The sequence below is a fragment of the Triticum urartu genome, chromosome 2A (genome assembly GCF_056163025.1).
Source record: "Triticum urartu cultivar PI428250 chromosome 2A, HENAU_Tu73, whole genome shotgun sequence".
Classification (NCBI taxonomy): domain Eukaryota; kingdom Viridiplantae; phylum Streptophyta; class Magnoliopsida; order Poales; family Poaceae; genus Triticum; species Triticum urartu.
The window spans coordinates 756,810,765-756,825,330 of record NC_141874.1 but is presented as its reverse complement, the minus strand read 5'-3'; the positions used below and the strand labels follow the sequence as shown (position 1 = coordinate 756,825,330).

Sequence of the window (14,566 nt, the reverse complement as noted above, 5' to 3'; positions counted from 1 at the left end):
GACATGTGCCATCAGTTTCTCGGCGCCTTTACAGGCGGCCACAAACCTCATGGCCAAGAGAGTGACCTTCATCTACTCGCCCAGAAGGAAGGAGAGCCCCTGCGCAAGTATATTCAGAGATTCAGCCGTGTGCAGCACAACATCCCAGATGTCCACCCTGCCGCGGTCATCAGCGCGTTCCATCAGAACATGCGTAACCGCAGGATGCGGGAGGAGATGGCGATGTGCAAGATCAGAGACGTCAGTGAGCTGTATGCCCTGGCCGACAAGTGTGCACGTGCTGAGGAAGGGAGGAAACTCCCTGGAGAGAATGCAGGAGTTGGGGGATCTGACAGCGAGGATGCTGCCCCGACAAAGAAAAACCGGCGGCAGAACAGGAAGAAGAAAGGCAAAGATTTGCTAGTCGTTGAGCAGTCCGGCAACGAAGGTGGCGCCAAGAAAGCCAAAGTTGGTAGCTCCGGCAAGGAGATTGCCGCATGCACCAACTACCAGGCTGTGGCGATCGCCGACAAGCAGGACGGCACCGACAAGCAGTACTGCAAGATTCACCGCACCAAGGGCCATGACCTCCAGAGCTGCAAAAAGGTCGAGCAACTTGTCCAGCAACAAAAGGCTGAGTACGAGCGACGCGACAAGGAGAGGGCCCAAGGAGGCGCTGGAGAATCCGGCAAGAAGCGTGTCGGCCGGGGAGGACGCCGCGGCAAGGCCAAGCAGCGGCAAGGAGACAGACCTCCCCGCGGCCGCGATAAGGATGAAGACGACGACACTGACGAAGACATGGATGATGTTGAGACCAGTGAGCAGGAGTTCCAGAAAGCCATAGAGGTCTTGTGCGTTGACGGTGGTGCTTCTCTGCATACTTCGCACCGCCAACTCAAGCAGTGGGTGCGGGAAGTCAATGCGGCAGAACCACCCGTCGAATCACGCAAGCTTCTGAAATGGTCCAGCACGCCTATCATCTTTGATATTGAGGACCACCCTGATCGCACAACTACGGTCAGGTGCTTGCCGATGTTGGTTTCACCAACTATCCGCAACCTCAAGGTCACTAAGATGCTAGTTGACGGCGGGGCCGGCTTGAACCTGATCTCCTCCGTTGTACTCCAGAAACTCCAGATCCCTGACAGCAAGCTCGAAGAGACCGGCACATTCCAAGGAATCAACCCGGGAAGGAGTAAGTCGAAGGGGAAGGTCACATTGCTAGTAACGTTTGGTAGCGAGTTGAACTTCAGGACTGAGAGGGTCACTTTTGACGTTGCCGATATTCCATTGCCTTACAATGGGATACTTGGCCGTCCAGCACTCGCCAAGTTCATGGCAGCCTCTCACTACGCATACAACATGCTGAAGATGCCAGGCCCGATAAGCGTTATCTCTGTCCCCGGCGACAAGAAGGATGCTCTTATCTGCGCCGACAAGATCTACCGGGAAGCAGCAGCCGCAGCAGATCGCAAGTCACTTGCCGCTGAAGCTCCCAGGGGGAAGAAGACCAAGTCCGGCAAGAGTTCTGATGCCCACTCCGGCAAGCGCACCTCTTCGGAGTGCTGCGCTGCCGTCGAGGACGCACCATCGAGCTCCACCGGCAAGTGTAAGAAGGCAATGGCAGCTCCGCCAGAGACCAAGAAGGTGTCCGCCAACGAGGACGGCACTGGTGGTACCTTCACCATCAGTGCCGCTCTCGACCCTAAATAGGAAAGCGCGCTCATTGCTTTCCTGCGGGCGAACGTCGACGTGTTTGCGTGGCAACCGTCTGACATCCCCGGTGTTCCCAGGAAAGTAATTGAGCACCACTTTGCCGTTTGTCCTCATGCGCGGCCCGTCAAGCAGAAGGTCAGGAAGCAAGCAGTGGAGCGCCAAGAGTTCATTGCAGAAGAGATCAAGAAGTTGGAAGTAGCAGGCCTTGTCAGAGGAGTGCTCCATCCTACGTGGTTGGCCAATCCTGTAGTCGTGCGCAAGGCGAACGGGAAATGGAGACTTTGTATCGATTTTAACGATGTTAACAAAGCTTGTCCCAAAGACCCATTTCCTTTGCCGCGCATTGACCAGATTGTTGACTCCACAGCCGGATGTGATTTGCTTTCATTTCTTGACGCATACTCAGGATACCATCAGATCTTCATGGCGGAAGAGGATGAGGAGAAGACCGCATTTATTACTCCATGTGGCACGTACTGTTTCATACGGATGCCTTTCAGATTAAAGAATGCTGGTTCAACATTTGCAAGAGTAGTCCATGTCGCTCTTGAGCCACAAATACACAGAAATGTGGAAGCCTACATGGATGACATAGTGGTCAAGAGCAAGGACAAAGCAACTCTGATCCAAGATTTAGACGAGACCTTTGCAAATCTGCGCAAGATCAGCCTCAAGCTCAACCCCGAGAAGTGTGTGTTTGGAGTCCCCTCCGGCAAGCTTCTCGGGTTCTTCATATCTCAGCGGGGAATCGAAGCCAATCCCGACAAGATCAAGGCCATTGAGCAGATTGAAGCACCAAAGCGCGTCAAGGATGTACAAAGACTTGCCGGTTGCGTGGCTGCTCTCAGCAGGTTTATCTCTAGGTCTGCTGAGCGCGCCCTGCCGTTTTTCAAATTATTGAAAAAGGCAGGTCCAATGAAATGGACTCCGGAAGCGGAGGCTGCGCTGCAAGACTTGAAGAGATACATGTCCTCTCCTCCAATACTTGTCGCACCTAAACCACAAGAGAAGTTACTGCTGTATATAGAAGCAACCAATCAAGTGGTTAGTGCTGCGTTAGTTGCGGAGAGGGAGGCAGATGATGAGCCAACAACCACGGCAGGCGCATCCAGCGACAAGCAGGGGGCTTCCCCGACAAGCTCTGGTCCCGACAAAGATGGATCTGCGCAGACGCGCGAGGAGATACAGAAGAGAATGGTGCAGCGCCCAGTTTACTTTGTCAGTTCCCTTCTGCAGGGGGCTAGGTCAAGGTACTCTGGTGTGTAGAAATTGCTTTTCGGCCTTCTCATGGCCTCGAGAAAGCTGCGCCATTACTTCCAAGCACATGAGATCACAGTTGTCACTCGCTTTCCGCTGAAGAGGATACTGCAGAATCCAGAAGCGACAGGCAGGATTGTCGAGTGGGCACTGGAACTGTCAAGCTTTGGCCTCAAGTTTGAGAGTACTTCAACTATCCAAAGCAGAGCATTGGCAGAATTCATAGCAGAATGGACGCCAACACCGGATGAAGAAATTCCAGAAACGAGCATCCCCGTCAAGGAAGCAAGCAAAGAGTGGCTGATGTACTTTGATGGTGCCTTTTCGCTGCAAGGCGCCGGCGCTGGCGTGCTGCTTGTCGCACCCACTGGAGAGCACCTCAAGTACGTAATCCAGATGCACTTCCCCAAGGAGCAAGCAACAAACAATACTGCAGAGTATGAAGGCTTGCTTGCCGGTCTCAGGATCGCGGCAGACCTTGGGATCAAGAAACTCATTGTCAGGGGTGACTCGCAGCTTGTCGTCCGCCAAGTGAACAAGAGCTATCAGAGTCCGTTGATGGAAGCCTACGTCGACGAAGTGAGAAAGCTAGAAGAGCACTTTGACGGCCTATAGATGGAGCATGTTCCAAGGGCTCAGAACGCTATTGCTGATGGCCTGTCAAAGTGTGCCGCACTTAAGTTACCTGTGGAACCAGGGATCTTTGTGCTTAAGCTGACTCAACCGTCCGTAATACCATCAACTGGACAGAGCAAGAAGAGGAACTTGATTTCTGGTGACTATTTGCCGGCAGAGCTTCCCGAAGCCGCCGCCAAGAAGGTCCCCAAGGTCAACGCCAAGAATGATGAGGAGCAGTCTGCTCCGGCAAGCCCTAGGGTTTGTTCCGTTGAAGCAGAAGCTCCCGATAAGTTTTGCTCCGGCAAGCTTGTCGGGGAACGTCAAGCTCCGGCAGAGACGCAGCTTCTCGCCGTAGAAGCGGATGTTCCCACAGCAGCTGAGACCAACGCCAAGAGCACTGAGGAGCATCCTGCTCCGGCAAGCCCTAGGGTTTGTTCCGTTGAAGCAGAAGCTCCCGACAAGTTTTGCTCCGGCAAGCTTGCCAGGGAACGTCAAGCTCCGGCAGAGTCGCAGGTTCTCGCCGTGGAAGCGGATGTTCCCGCAGCAGCAGATATGCCTTTAGTCCTTGTTGTCGAGCCGCAAGCTCCAGCATGGGCACAGCAGATTGTCCGTTTCCTTCAGACAGGAGAACTTCCCCAAGAGCAAGAAGAAGCGGAAAGAGTAGCCCGGCAGTCAAGTATGTACCAGTTTGTCGACAAGACACTGTACAGAAGAAGACTCAACGGCGTGAAATTGAAGTGTATTCACCGGGAAGATGGACAAAAGCTGTTGGCAGAGATACATGGAGGCATATGTGGTCACCACATTGGCGCAAGAGCACTTGTCGGCAAAGCATTCCGGCAAGGTTTCTTTTGGCCGACAGCCCTCCAGGATGCAACTGCACAAGTAACCAAGTGTGAAGCGTGCCAGTTCCATTCCAAGCAGATGCACCAGCCAGCTCAAGATCTCCAAACGATCCCTTTATCCTGGCCATTTTCGGTCTGGGGGCTCGACATCCTCGGCCCCTTTCCCCGAGCAGTCGGGGGCTTTAAGTACTTGTACGTTGCAATGAACAAGTTCACAAAGTGGCCGGAAGTGGAACCACTGATGAAGGTGACAGCACAGTCAGCAGTCAAGTTCTTCAGGTCGATTGTTTGCCGCTTCGGGATCCCTAACAGGATCATCACCGACAACGGCATGCAATTCACGAGCTGCACCTTCATGCAGTACGTCCAAGATCTTGGCGCCAAGGTCTGCTTCGCTTCTGTTGCTCACCCGAGAAGCAACGGTCAAGCGGAGAGGGCAAATGCTGAAGTGCTGCGAGCGCTCAAGACCAGGACTTTCGACAGGCTGCACAAGTGCGGAAGAAACTGGATTGAGGAGCTGCCGGTGGCTCTTTGGTCGATCAGGACGATGCCAAATCGAGCCACTGGCCAGACACCTTTCGCTCTAGTCTATGGAGCAGAGGCAGTTCTCCCCACGGAACTCGTATACGGGTCACCTCGAGTGCTCGCTTATGATGAGCTTGAGCAAGAGCAGCTGCGACAAGATGACGCGCTGCTCCTTGAGGAAGACCGTCTTCAGGCTGCTATGCGAGCTGCTCGCTACCAGCAAACTTTGCGCCGCTACCATAGCCGCAAAGTTAACGCCAGAAGTCTCGAGGAAGGCGACCTTGTTCTTCGGCGTGTTCAGTCCGCCAAGAATTCCAACAAGTTGACGCCGAAGTGGGAAGGCCCTTACTGGGTGAAACGAGTCACTAGGCCTGGCGCTGTCCGCCTTGAGACTGAAGATGGCGTTCCGGTGAGCAACTCCTGGAACATAGAGCATCTTCGTAAGTTTTACCCGTAAGGCGCGGTTGCCGGAACCTGTTCCGGCAACCACCTTTTGTACAAGTCTTGCCGTTGTTGCATGTAATCCTTTGTACAAAGCCGGGCGCAGACCCCGTGCATAAGTAAAGCTCATGTGCTCCGCACATCTTGTCAATTTCATGCTTTCTATTTTTTGCATGTGTTATCTGACACTTTGTGCAGCACCTACCCCCGGTAAGCAACAACGAGCCATAAGGCTCCATATCTTTATTTTCTCGTCTTGTCAAGGAAAGGAAGGTTCCCTCGCGCACAAGTTTGCCGGGGGGGAAGGAGAAGATAATAGTATGGACCAGGAGTCGTTCAAGAAAGTTTCGCCTGGCCGGGAAGCAAACAACAGAAAAGATAAGTTGCCAAAGTTTGAGCAATCAGATTTTTTAAATTTTTAAGTTATCTTCCTTGAACAACCGTGCTTTGTATGGAAAACCTGTGCGCGGAGGAACCAACTCGTAGCTAGTTGCGCCCTTACTTTGTTTCGAGTCCGCTCAACAACTAAAGTGAGCTGCAATAGTTGCGCCCTTACTTTGTTTCGAGTCCGCTCAACAACTTAAGTGAGCAGCGACTAGCTGCGACAAGGTTTCTTGTTGGCAGCGTCACCGCCAGTAGGCTGCTGATGTCCCGCACTCAGCGCTCGCGGCAAAGGTGCCCGCGCCGACAAGTTCCCTAAAAGCGTAGGGAAAAAACATACAAAGGAAGGAATCAAGTAAAGGAGATAACATTGCAATTAGTAACCAGAATAAAGTTATATTACAAGATAACTTGTCGCGGCTCTAACAGATTGTTCTCATGACATGACTAGCAGCGACAAGAAAAGAAGAAACGGGCAGCCTAATCTACGCGATCACCCTCGATCCTCTTGATCCCGCTCACCTTGTCCACAATGGGTGCGACAAGGGCCTTGAGCGCCTCCAGATCAGCATCCGGCGGCAAGGTCTTGAGGATGTTGGTGAGTTTGAGGCCCGGATTGCGGAAGGCCACCTTCACCAACACTTTCTGAAGAGCTCCCGCGCAGATCTTGCGCGACTCGTCGGCCAGCTGCTTTGGGATCCTCTCCCGGAGTCGCTGGAGGGCCGCCGCCACGCCCTTGAAGAACAAGACGAGCTTGGCGCTGGGTTGGAGCTCGTCGAAGGGATATCCGAGATCCTCCATCCCCAGCTGCGCCAACTCCCTGTCAATGTCCGTGGCAGCATTCACAAGACTCTCTGTCCAGTGCTCCACAGTCTCCCTGAAGGTGTTCTGGGCGGCAGCAGCACTCGCCAGCAACGCCTTCCCGGCGTTGACCTCCTCCTTCAAGGCCACCTCTTGCTCCTTGGCGTCGTCCAGCGTCTTGGTCAAAGTGGTCAGCTTCAACTCAAGATCCGCGTTGGAGTCCTCCAGCTGTGCCACCTTCGTCTCCAGCTCCTTGGCGGTGGCGGCAGCATCCACTGCTTGCTTGAGGGCTCCGCCAAGTTTTTCCTCGCGCGCGGCAAGCTCCTCCTCGTGGGCGTCAAGATTGACCTTCCGCTGCGCCAGCTCGCCCTCCTCCGCGGATTGCTTCACAGCGGCAAGCCGCTGTTGCTCTTCGACTTCAGCCTTCTCGAGGAGGAAGGCCTTCTGCGCTTCGGCGAGCTGCTCCCGCTCCTCTGCCAGGGACCGGAGGGCTTCCTGGTGGAAACCCCCGAGCTCTTCCGTGCGCTTCTCGATATCTGCTCCCGCCTTTGCGACAAGCGCCTCGCGGGATTCCAGCTTGGCTTGCCGCGCGCGGTAGAGCGATAACAACTTCCGCAGCAGCCGCTCTTCCTCGGGCTCGTTGCTGCTGCCGCTCGGCGCGTCAACCAGCGTCAGCCCAACGGAGGCAAACACCTCCCCGTCGAAGATCTCTCCCTCGACCGGCGCCCTGGAGCTTGATTCCCAGGGAAGGTTGATGAAGACGTCGTCGCCGGCCTTCAAGTAGACGCCTGGCTGGGGCTCTTCGGAGCCTAGCGCTGCGGCAGCGGCGGACGGGTCGGCGGTCAGTGTAGCGCCTGGGGCTCCTGCGGCCTCAGGGCCGTCAGTGCGATCGCCAGACCCCTCGCCAGTTGCTGCGGCGGCAGCCTTGGCGGCCTCTGCGCCGGCGGGATCGCCAACACCGGCTGCTTTGTCGGCGGCAACCTCGGTCTCCATCTGCTCCGCAGCAGATGGGTCTGACGGCCGGAAAAGGGAGAAGAGTCAAGCAAATATTCAACAAGAAGAAGAACCCAAGGGAAGTTTCGAAGCAAGAGGATTACCTGTACCAGGTTCTCCAGTCGTGGTCTACGCCGTCGGGGGGCCGCTGGTGCTGTCCCTTGCCGGAGAATCCTCTCTTGCCGGAGACTTCTCCCTTACCAGGAAGCCCTCCCTTGCCGGAGAGTTCTGCCTTGTCGGGGGATTCTCCCTTGGCTCCTGGTGAGGCTGCTCAGCTCCTACACAAGTCAGCAATCAAATATCAGAAAAGACAGAGTATCCATGCGCACCTCACAAGCGGAGAGCAAACAATATACTTACGCTGGGGGCTGCTCTGGAGAAAAGTTGCCGGGTCCGGCAAGGTTGTCTCGGGCGCACCTCCTGCTGTCGCGGTAGGTTCGTCCTCGATGACAATCACCGGGACCTTGGCCCTCTTTGCTGCTCTCTGGGCCAGAGTCCTGAAAAGGAATAAGTTCAGAGTAAAGCAAGTGAGATGCAAGACAAAACAGCAAGGATTGAAGAACTACAAGTACAACAAGAGAATCTTACTCTTCTTCTTCTTCCTCGTCGGAGCTGAACGCGGAGAAATCGAAGTCCGCCCCACGTCCGGCGCGAGGAGGCGGAGGAGTAGCTTCCCTTGGCCGCTTGGCGGGAGCAGTGGCGGTGGTCTGAAACGACCCCGCTCTGGCTGGAGTAGAAGCGGTGGTCCGGAAGGGCCCCGCTCCAGTTGCCGTCGCAGCGTGAGATGCTCCCGCGGCAACAGTGCTTGCTGCGGTAGAGCGTGTCGCGCGGCGCGGCGGCTGTTCACTCGCCTGCCGCTCCGCTACTTCCCCGGCCTTGCGGAGACGCCTTCTTGGTGGGGATGGAGGCTCTGCTTGCGGCGAGCTATCTGAAGATGAGGAGGAAGACGGGTTGATCTCCGGCGGGCCGCTCGTATCCTTGGCGGGCTCGCTCGACCCGACGCCATGTCTGGCAAGTTCTTTCTCGCCGGTGGGCTCCCCTCGCTCGGCATGGCTTGCCGCCTCTGCTGCCTCTGCCTCCTCCACGATGAACCCAAATTCGCCCGCGGCTGCGGCTGCCGCCGCCTCTTCCAACCTAGTGGCGATGAGTGCCATCTCCGCATCCGTGGTGTTGCAGGTGAGGCTATCCTTCTCGTCGGAGCAGATCGGCACCTCTACCAAGTCATCGAAGAACTGCTGCACGACGTCGTCTGCAGGCTCCTGCCAAGTTGGCACAATTCCATGCGAGTCGCACAGCGGCATCATTGCACGGATGCGGTCGAGCGCGGAATTGTTGCACAACGGAACAACACCCCCCGGCAACCTGAACACTTCGGGATGTTGGGGGTCATACTTGAAGAGCTCCTGGAGCATCGCGTTGAGCTCCAGAACAGTGAAGTTGAAGTTGAGGCCCGGCCACAGCCTCATGATATCCACCGCATTCTTGAACTCCCAAGTGGGTCTCCCCCATTCCTGCAGGGGGGCGATGCGGCGGCGAAGAAAGTCTGCGCCAACAGCGCCTACAGTGAGCCCGGCAAGCCTGAGGCGCAGGATCTGGGTGACAGCAATCTTTAGCTTGTTGTCTTCCGGGGCCACGTCACTCCAATCGCTGCCGCGTGCTACTGGGGTTTGGCGCCGGGTGGTGAATGGCTGCGGGTTCTCCTCGTCAATCCAGCACCAGTCTGCTCTCCACTCCTCCCACTTGCCGCGGAATTCTCCCTCCAGATAAGTTTCCTTCTTGCCGGCCCTTGAGATCCAGGCGATTCCGCCGGATAGAGGCTCTCCTCTCTCTACTCGGGGTATAAAGAAATGGCGAAAGAGGGCTACATTGGGATGGACTCCGACAAAGTTTTCGCAGAGATGTGCGAAAACTGCCATGGTCAGAACGGCATTGGGGGTGAAGTCAAGGAGGTGGAATCCGTAGGTATTCATGATGTCGCAGAAGAATTTAGAGAAGGGCGGGCAGAGCCTGCAATAGAAGAACAAGGCAAAGAAAGGGTATCCGTTTGGAGCCTTTTTCCAAGCGGCGGCGGGAAGTACCTGCGTGCGGGGTGCGCCCGCGTCTCCGCCGACCAGAAGAGGTAGTAGTTCTCCCTCAGCTCCTTCGCGGCGAGCCTGGGGGGGAAGACCGCCCGCTCCTTTCGCAGCGCCGCAAGCCGCTGCGCCTCGGTCGTCTTCACAGCCTTCCCCTTGTCGGCTTTCGGAGCCATGGCAGAAGTGGTGGAGGAGATCGACGGCGTTGGTGGTGCTGGTGGCGGTGGCGGCGGCGGGGCGCTGCTCTCCTTCGGCTTTGGGAAAATGGGGGAGCGGTGGAGATTTCCGAGATTGAAGCAGCAACTGGCAAATGGGCGAACTACCCCCGTTTCCTCTGCTTATAAAGAGGGAGGGGGCGGATGTTCCGCATTTCCGAATAAAGAAACCCCCCACGATCTCTCCCACGACACCGCATTCAACGCGTGCCGTTCGGGGAGGGCGTGGTGGATACGGAGAGAGATACGGCGTAACCTAGGCCGCGCGTGCCCGTGCCCTGTTTTGGGCCTGGCCCAACAGCGCTCGGCACCGTGTATGGCCCAGGCCCGGGGGCTCCTGTCAGTGTACTAGAGTAGGGGTACCCTAGTATCCCGAACTTGTGCACGGGCAGTCGCAGCATCCCGCGGCAAGGCTTGCCGGGTGACCGCCAGGGTCCTCCGTGGTTCCTTTGGAGCCATTCAAGAACAAAGTATCCAAGTCAAGACCCCGGCAAGAGGAGCTTGCCGGGAAGGCCAACCAAGGCACCTCAAGACCCCGGCAAGAGGAGCTTGCCGGGAAGGACACCCAAGGCATCTCAAGGAACTTGCCGCGACGCGCCATGTGTCCCGGCAAGGCCCGGTGAGCGACAAGCTCCCGGACGCGACAAGACAACGACCGCGGCAAGGCGCTTGCCGCGGCAAGCCACCACTCTGTGCCCGCGCTCCAGCATATCCACCAACGTGTCGCTCTGGGACCCTTCCAGGCGTACGTGGCGGGAGGCTGTGCAGCCAGGGGTGCGCGGTGGCAAGCGGCACTGACAAGATCGCCATCAGGGCGAGCGGTGGCGTCCCTGGCGGTCCCTTTTACACTATTTGGGCGACACAGACGGGCATTTAATGCCCTTGTCCCCTGCCGTTAGGGTTAGTTATGATACACTGTAGCAGGTAGCTGCACCTACCGCAGCACCCTTTCCATTTTTACCCTTGTCTACGTTGCCACCTGTGAGTGACCCCTTGAGCATATAAAAGGAGGCCCATGCGCAACGTAGAGGGGGTTAGCTAGTTCAGAGGACACTCACGCTCGGTCTCGTTAGCTGCTGGTGTGTACTGTAGCACTCCGCGCTCCCGAGCAAGAACTCAATACACTCCACAAAGCAGGAGTAGGGTTTTAGGCATCCGTGCGGCCCGAACCTGGGTAAACCGCTCGTGTGCTCCGCCTCGATCCGCTCTTTGCACGACCTCCGCCCCCGCCGAACCGAAAGGGACTCGGTCCGCCGGTCCCATAGGTGTTCGTGGATTAGTCCCCCGACAGTGTGCCTCTACTTGACTAGCTCGTTGAATCAATGATGGTTATGTTTCCTAACCATAGACATCAGTTGTCATTTGATTAACGGAACCACATCATTAGAGAATGATGTGATTGACTTGACCCATCTGTTAGCTTAGCACGATGATCGTTTAGTTTGTTGTTGTTGCTTTCTCCATAACTTATACCTGTTTCTATGACTATGAGATCATGCAACTCCCAAATACCGGAGGAACACTTTGTGTGCTACCAAACGTCACAACATAACTGGGTGATTATAAAGGTGCTCTACATGTGTCTCCGATGGTGTTTGTTGAGTTGGCATAGATCGAGATTAGGATTTGTCACTCCGATTGTCGGAGAGGTATCTCTGGGCCCTCTTAGTAATGTACATCACTATAAGCCTTGCAAGCACTGTAGCTAATAAGTTAGTTACGGGATGTAGCATTACGGAACGAGTAAAGAGACTTGTCGGTAACAAGATTGAACTAGGTATTGAGATACCGACGATCAAATCTCGGGCCAGAAACATACCGATGACAAAGGGAACAACATATATCGTTATGCGGTTTGACCGATAAAGATCTTCATAGAACATGTAGGAGGCAATATGAGCATCCAGGTTCCACTATTTGTTATTGAACGGAGACACGTCTCGGTCATGTCTGCATAGTTCTCGAACCCGTAGGGTCCGCACGCTTAACATTCTGTGACGATCGTATTATGAGTTTATGTGTTTTGATGTATCGAAGGTAGTTCAGAGTCCCGGATATGATCACGGACATGACGAGGAGTCTCCAAATAGTCAATACATAAAGATCGATATATTGGACGACTATATTTGGACATCGGAATGGTTCCGGGTGAGATCGAGCATTTACCGATGAACCAGGAGGTTACCGGAATCCCCCGGGAGGTATATGGGCCTTATTGGGCCATAGTGGGAGAGAGGAGAAGGGAGCAAAGGAGGGGGCGCCCCCCCCCCAAAGCCCAATCCGAATTGGGAGGGCCCCCCCCCTTTCCTTCCTCCTTCCTCCCCCTTCCTTCTCTCCTAATCCAACTAGGGAAGGGGGGAATCCTACTCCCGGTGGGAGTAGGAATCCCCTTGGGGCGCGCCTAGGAGGCCGTCCCCCTCCCCCTCCTCCACCATAATCCACCTCGGTCATATCGTAGCGGTGCTTAGGTGAAGCCCTGTTCCGGTAGCATCATCATCACCGTCATCATGCCGTTGTGCTGACGAAGCTCTTCCTCGATGCTCTACTAGATCGTGAGTTCGTGGGACGTCACCAAGCCGAACATGTGCAGAGGTGTCGTACCTTCAGTGCTAGGATTGGTTGATCGTGAAGACGTACGACTACATCAACCGCGTTGTCATAACGCTTCCGCTTACGGTCTACGAGTGTATGTAGACAACACTCTTCCCTCTCGTTGCTATGCATCACCATGATCTTGCATGTGCGTATGAATTTTTTTGAAATTACTATGTTCCCAACAAAATGTAGTTCATAAAACATGGCAAATGCAGTTTTGGGTCACATGTCAACTACATATCATTTCACACGGCAACTACAATTCATTAAACATGGCAATTATAGTTCAACCCACATGGCAACTATAGTTGATTTCACATGGCAATTACAGAACATGCTTACAATATACTCAATGGCTATTTTTCAATAGATCAACAAGTCAAAAAAGTTGGCAACTGCATTGCATTCTACATGTCACCTACTAACTTCATGCTTGTGCAAATTAGAACGGTAAAATTATTCACTTACTTGTTAAAAATCTTGTTGGTATATATCTTGCTCATCTGCCTTTCCATCGGTAAATATGTTAGCAATTTAGGTTGCTTGAGCGCGGTGTTTGCTTTTTACTGTAGCTCAGATCCCAGTATTTTCTGTTGCAAAGCGGTGTATTGCTTGGCAAACTGCAGCAATGAGTTGCCAAGGCTCACGTACTGCTTCAAAACAGCATTGAACCCCTCGCTGCGTTGCGTAGTCTACAGAAATGGGAAGAAGCACTGCATGAAGTAGGCCGGCACCCAGTACATTCGCTTCTCCCACAGGCTAGTAAGTGTCTCATTGTCTTGGACTTGATATGTTTCAATCATAGTCATCCAGCTCCGCTCAAACTCCTCCACCATCAAGCGGTGGTCCACACACAACTCGAATGCCTTGTGCAGCTCTGGACGGTCAGCAAAGAATGGTCCTAGCGTCTCCTCAGCCTTCTTAATAATATGCCACCTGCAGTGCCTGTGCATTGCCAACGGAAAGACCTCCTCTATGCCTGCACGCATGCTAAAATCCTAGTCTGCTATTATGTTCATTGGAGCAAGTCCACCCATGCACTCCAAGAAGGTTTTGAACAGCCAAGTGTAACCGTCCGTATCTTCGTTCCGAACGAGTCCGCAATCGAACTGCAATGACTGATTGTGGTTATTTATTCCTATGAATGGAGCGCGGGGCATCTTGTACATATTTGTGAGATATGTCGCGTCGAATGAAATGCAATCACGGAAATGTTTGTAGGCTCTTCTTGCAGCACCATCCACTCAATACATGTTTCTGACATAGTCCTCATCGTCCAATCTTATCCTGTGGAAGAAATCAACATCCGCTTTTGCTTTCTCTTCGAAGTAGGCTATCGTGTCTTCTATGTCAGCCAACCTGCTCTCTCTACGGTACTTTGCCTTTAGGTTTGTGACGTCTGCCGGTATGTAGGGCATGCTACTCAGTCTACCATCTCCATTGTGGATCAAGGACAGTATCTGGACCATTCTTGATGGACCGACGTTACAATCATGTAGCAGCTTTATGAATTTCTTCTCGAGGGGGGTGAATCCTCTGTGGGCGCTCAGAAATTTTACGAGATCAAACTTCTTTATGAGTTCATGGTTGTGTTTATCGAAATATTCGGTGACCACCCACCATGCTCCATCCGCGTTTAGCTTACACCGGACAGGGCATTCTGTCTTGACAGTGATGTCTCTCTTTCGTTCCGGCATGATAGGCGCAACACCTTTACTCTTCTTGTTCCTTCGTGCCTTGTAGCACCTTATCTCACCTCTGCTATACTCGTTAGTTTTTTTTATTTTCCTATGGTATTCGGTGTTCAACGCAAACCCATGGAACATTGCATATCTCTGGTAGAATTCCTTGGCATCTTCAAATGAACCAAATCTCTACCCAACTTCTTCATCAGTTTCATCATTCACTTCAGTATCGGCGGTTGTTTCATCTGCTTGAGTGTTGCTTGTGCTGGTGTGCAAAGGTGTGCTTGTCGGCATTGCTGGAACGATTCCATTTCCGACACTGATTCTGCATTGTTTATGGCAGGATTGTTGGCTGGCTGGTGGAATGCTTCTTCCGTGTGCTCAGAGGTTCCCGCAGTAGATGTCCCCACGCCGCTGTTGATTGTACTTGAAGGTCCTGCAAA

General features: G+C 54.0%; 1 pseudogene; it reads right to left on the bottom strand.

The window, feature by feature from the left end:
• Positions 1 to 13,130: 13,130 nt before the first annotated feature.
• Positions 13,131 to 14,097, bottom strand: LOC147987873 (protein FAR1-RELATED SEQUENCE 5-like; annotated as a pseudogene).
• Positions 14,098 to 14,566: the final 469 nt, after the last annotated feature.